Source organism: Perca flavescens, chromosome 3 (genome assembly GCF_004354835.1).
Source record: "Perca flavescens isolate YP-PL-M2 chromosome 3, PFLA_1.0, whole genome shotgun sequence".
Classification (NCBI taxonomy): Eukaryota; Metazoa; Chordata; class Actinopteri; order Perciformes; family Percidae; genus Perca; species Perca flavescens.
The window spans coordinates 25,172,006-25,178,128 of record NC_041333.1 but is presented as its reverse complement, the minus strand read 5'-3'; positions in this window follow the sequence as shown (position 1 = coordinate 25,178,128).

The window sequence follows — 6,123 nt, the reverse complement described above, 5'->3', positions numbered from 1 at the left end:
AATAAACATTTGTTAAAATACAGTATGATCCAAAACAGAAGAAGGAGGAATGGCAGTGCGAAAGGAAAAAAATAACAGGCTTAACTTAATTTTACCCTTCACCTTTGCTTCATGGACTTATATAAGAAGGAAATTCTTTCATATAAATTCTCATTCAAAACATATCCCTCCAAGCTTCCAAGGGATCTGATTTCAGACTCTGCAAATTACTTGTCATTAATTTCAGTCACCAGTCAGCAATTTGTCTGACCTTGAGCTGCAAACTTGCAAGTTTAGCTTGCTCAATTTATCTCATAGATTTTCTACATATGTTATTTGCAAAATTGAAAATGTGCTCTAACTCATCATTTAATCTAACATTAAGGTTAGAAACTGGGGAAAGCCTGAAAACGGGAATAGAAAATGAACGCTGGGGATTGATTAGAGATTTCCTGTTGACAAACCCTTGAAGGATTACATACAATATGAAGAAGGAAAGCCTGGCCAAGCTCATGTGCATCATTGTTAATCCCTTATACATGCGTTTAGGGGTGGTAATCAATTTAATGATGTATGGCAGAAACTAAACAGTAATTCCAGCTTCATGTTTTATGACCAGTGCCTAAACGACTGGTAATTTAGTCTTGGTTATTACTCCGCTCTACCATGGCGATTTCCAAAAATATCTACATACACAATTTCCTCTGTCTCACCTCCCTCCCACAGTCACTCCCATCTCCCTTGCTCAACATCACTCTCACTCCCACTTCTTTCTAGCCATTTCTATAAGGTGTGATCTATTTTCAATTGATGATAATTTAATGAGCATTTTTCTATTTCACTGGAGTCTTATCATGTCATTGGGAAAGAAAAAAAAGAAACAGATGAATAATAGATCTGAAGGTGAGACATCCCTGAAAACATTTCATATATCTCTGCTGGTGAGATGAGGGGGAAGCGACAAGGTGCTTTTGTTTAACAGGACTCCATTTCCAACTAATTAATGGCGCATGGCTGATCTTAAATCAATCTGAAGGACAGATGACAGATATGAAGCTGATCGAGTGAAGCTAAACTCATAACTGCACCACAACCGTTGTCTCTCCCCCCCCCCCCAGCGCTAAAGGGGTCCTCTTTTGAAGCAGTGTGATGTCACTTCACTCCCCAGCAGGGCTTGTGAGTGGGCTAAAGTGAGCGCAAGCCCCCCATTGGTTCTGTGTAGCTCCCGAGGCTAGCACGCCCTGCCAGTTTCTCTCCATACACAGCACTCTCAGCTCTGTCAGCTTAATTGGCTCGCCTCCCATCAGCAAGATACCCCAACCCCATCGTAATTGGCTCCCTTTTAGCCACCCAGCCAATGCTATTGTTCAGGTACACAGTGTGTCGCTATGGATGCGGTGATCACTCACACATGAATTCTGGGACAAAAGGCCCATGGGCTATCTCTACCAGTTTCCTGAACTGCAGCTATATTTCTGCCAAAAACAACCACAATGCACTTAAAAAAAAAAAAAAGTATCTCCCTTCAAGCCAATACCCTAGGGCCTCCTTTGGTAAAAAGGTAATTTATTCATACTGTGCAGTTCCTCCACATGATGTAGGACCCCATGCCAGCAACTGTGCCAGCACTGCTTCATGTGTTTAAGTTCATCCTGTGTGATGTTTACATAGGAAGATCATAGTGTTACACTGAATGTAGTCAACCCACAGCAATATGAGTGAAGGATAATGAGAGTGAAAGTGAGAGAGAGAGTGAAAGACTTCCCACAGACCACGTGGACTGTAGCCAAGTCTGCTTCTGTCTGAGTAAAGGTAGTCAATGTTACCCTGATGAGTGCCACTTTGGCCCAGGCTGGGTCAGTTTCCTGCCAGTGTGTAATGAGCCCCAATGAGGGTGAACTCCCTTTTCCCTTGTGCCCCGGCCTGTCTCCACTAATGAGCTTCTGAATAAATCAGTGTTGGTGGCCCCACTCTATCCCCTGGTCCATCCTCGATCCCTTTACAGTTCACTTATCCCCCCCATGTCTCTCTCCACTCGTACCTGTCACCTGACCTTGTCACCCTACCCAAGTAATGAGCCCTCAAGACCACCTTACATCCCCTTTCCAACATTCTCTGTCTCCTAACTGTCAGTATTTGTTTGTGAGACAGTCTGGATTGTTCGAAGAGGGTGATATCCAAATCTCTTCATGTGTGATTGTCACTGTTGCTATTGCCTGGAGCTGAATGGCGTCTGTGTTCAGAAATCTGAGTGATATATCTCTTTGCAGCTTCTTTTTTTTCATCATTGCTATTGGGTTTAGAGTGATGAATAAAGAAATTAAAGTACTTCTTGCTCCTGCCCATTACTCTGGTTTGGTTCCTGTTGGAGCTCAGGCAATTGAATGCCTGTATATGACATCTGGCACACAACATATATAGGCGTTTTTATGAGAGGTGATGATGACTATTGCTAGAAATGGATTATCGGACCACGAACCAACCCACTCTGTCATATAAATAGTCTCAACCAGTAGGACTCTGACTGGTCAGGCTGTGTGTGAAATAAACAGGATATATCACATGCAGAGCCGGATAAAGTAGGTTACAGCTTCTGGTTTTATTGATGAAGTCATACGAGGCAGGCTGACTCATAGAAAATGTTGGGAATTCAATTTAGTATGTGAAAAAAATAGCAAGGAGATATAAAAGCATTTGTTATGAGGCATGGTGTTAATCCTTGCTGGGGAATAAAAATACATGACTTGGTCGTGAAATCAACAAACAAGTAAATAATACATTTTCAGTAAAACAAATTGTGCCATGACAGTGATATTCTAAAATAGGCATTGCAAACAAAGAATATCTGTCAGTGCTAACTTATTGGGAATCCCAAAGAAAAAAGCCCTGAGGTAAGTGCAGTTACTGTACAGCATAGTCAGCACTATTGGTCCCCACAGATTGCCTTTCCAAGGTGACTGACCCCTGAGCAAATGTTACTAGTCAAAGTATTGGCTGCCATGCATCAGGTTCAAACATTGTTTTTGTTTTTTTTACCTCAACTGATTCATTTTTTTTTTCGCAGATTGCCTACCCCAGAAAACTTATCAGTTGGCTTGGGGGAATCAATCATGGGGTGACACTATTCCAGACCAGAGTGTTGTTTGCAAATCTGTTGTCTGTGATGCCTGCAAAACCATGGCTGTGATTGCCAAGCCTCTCGATGTGTTGGTGTTGGAGTTATTTTTCATTCTAGGCCTTTTTTTCTGTCTCCTTGGCTTTGATTCTCTCTCCCTCTTTTGCTGATTCTCTCTCTCTCGCTCTCTCTCTCTCTCTCTCTCTCTCTCGCTCTCTCTCGCCCTCTCTCTTTATTTTCACTGTTACATTTATGCCTCTCAATGCAAGCCTCTGAGAGTATCGACGTAAGGAGTGCCAGTGCTGTTTTTGGAGATGCTAACAAATAGGCTTGCCCCACAAAGGTGTCTGCCAAGCAGGGATTAATGTAAAACAGAAAATATAAGCGCTCAGAGCCAGATCTCAGCAGAGTCAAATAGTGTTTTCCCCTCGTCAAGTGATTCATCTTGTATTTTCCCTTCCTATAGAGTCCCTTCTCTGTATTTGGCAGGATGATTCAACCCATACATGCCTTCTTTGGCTACATACGGATCTGTATCATACTGTGTCACTTGAGCACAAAGAACTCAAAAATCAATTTATGTTTGTTCTACAGTATTTGTATTGAAATTCAACAGCACAACTACACCCATACCCACAATTTACAACATAAAATAATTGAATTAACACCTTCACAAATGATTTATTGCAAGGAATTAGGTACAGGTGTATCTACCGAACTTTGTGTAATGTTTTAGGTTTTCATAAAGGTCAAACTCTTAATGCAAACATTCTAAAACATGAGGAACAGAATGAAAAGCTGGGCACATCTCTATTTCAACTTTCCTATCAAAGCTGTCTGTCTTTTGAAGCTTCTCACATCCCACTATTTAGTAGGGGTGGGAAAAATAATCGATTCTTAGATGCATCGCAATTCTCTCTAGAACAATTTGATTCTTGATTCAGATAAGTTAATAATCAATTTAAGTGTGTTGATTTTTATTTAAAAGTTACTGTCTCCAAACAAGTACAAATCAGAAAACAGAGTGACTGAAAAAGGATGGGATAATGGACAAAAACTTAGAGTTTAGGCAAGAGTACAGAAAAAACACAAAAATGGCCAAAAGGAAAAACAAATTAAATTTGTTATATATACACATGATCTAATAAGACATACATAAAATAATTAGGCAGAAAACATATAGGCTGTTCATCTACTTTATCACTTTACATCTGACACCTTCATGTTCTAAGAAGCCAATTATCCACCTTAAACATGACTGAGCCTCTGACAAGGAAGATCACTGTGAGAGAAGGTGACTTTCACAAGCATGTTTAAGGCTTAAGCATGGAATGACTACACAATAAAAACCTCAGTAGACAAAACATTTCAGTAAACTTGTGTGTGACAAATATGTCAAAATCTAAGCTTTGTCTAGCTGCTTTGTCTAGGAAGTGATTAGAAAACTCATATTTATGTGTATATTTTTAAAAATCACGCATAGAAATGTACATAAAAAAATTGTCGCGTCGAGATGCATCGATAATCGATTTATTGAGTCGTTGGCCTCTAAATCGGTGAGGTGCCAAGAGATTCCCACCACTACTATTTAGAGCATACATGTCAGTGTGTTGTGAACTGTCAATGTCTTGTATTACTGCTCTTTAATATTGCAATGTAAACTGCGGGCTGTAAAAACTAATTTCCTCTTGGAAGACAATAAAGGATGTATCTTATCTATCTTAACTTTTTTTAAAGACTGTGTCTTAGCCAAACAATAACAATATAATCCATCATAGACTAGAGAAGGGGTGCATTGATCCAGGAATAGTTTAAAATATCAGCCTTCATGCATAATTTAAAAGAAGAAGAGGACACTTCATTAATTTATCTTTTTTTGTTAAGCTTTACTTGGTTCATCATCCAACTAACAGCAATATCAGATCAGGAACAATGGCTGTATTGGTCAGACACCTTTGTGGTCCAGTTAGGTGCCTTATGTCCATGTCATGACGACAGATGCTTTCTGAGATCTTTCCATCTTCTGGATATGAGACTGTTAAATAATTATAAGCTACTGACTTTATAAACTGTTTCCACATTACATTGATCTTGCTAATTAATGAAAATGAGACCTGTTCCATTTATCCTTACTGAACAATTACACAGCATATAAATTAATTAGTGGAGGCTAATACATGCCTTTTAATTGAATTAATTTCCTTTTCATCACAATAATAGAAGAGGGCGGTTGAGCTGTTGATTAGACTTGTGTTTATCCACAGACGACATAGAAATAATTTGCAGATCATCCACTCAAAACAGTTTGCTTCAACTTTCAAATATAGAAAATCACAAATTATGTTCTCCATCCCCTCTAGCTCTGTATTTGCATTTCCATACCAGACACTCAGATATGGCTTTGGTTCAGTAGCCGCATACCAGTATTTCCATACATTAATATTCATATTCATAGTAAGCTGTTCCACCAGACAGACTTGGGACTGCAGCGGTTTGCATGCATTGAGAATGTGTATGGTCGGCCACTAAGTTTCACTCCAGTGACTTTGCCTCATACTACATATGTGGTGTGTCCAAACATGAAATTATGTATATATATTTGGCTGTGTTGTGAGTCCACCACATTTTCACCTGTTAAGCATTTGTCATGTTAAACATTTAAACTAAAAACAAAGTGAAAGTTAAAAGTTAAAGCATTATTCCAGCCATCACCAGTATCAGTTTGCAGCTTGGATTGAAGTAAAACCTAATTCTGATTATGTGTGTGGCCATTCAGATGAATCAGAAAACAAAGAGAACTTGGTATACTACCAATTATGTTCACATGCAACTACTTTGCAATAATATTAATATTTTGGGGAGAAAGATAATGCTGACTAGAAACATTTACATAAAAAACAGGTTGCAAAATAGTGATTATATTAAATAGCAATGATATGTACCAGGGCAGGAAATGGCGCAGCAAAATACATTTTTAATGATCCCTTCCTGACATGTTTTAGGACATATAAATACACTCTGCTCAGGAT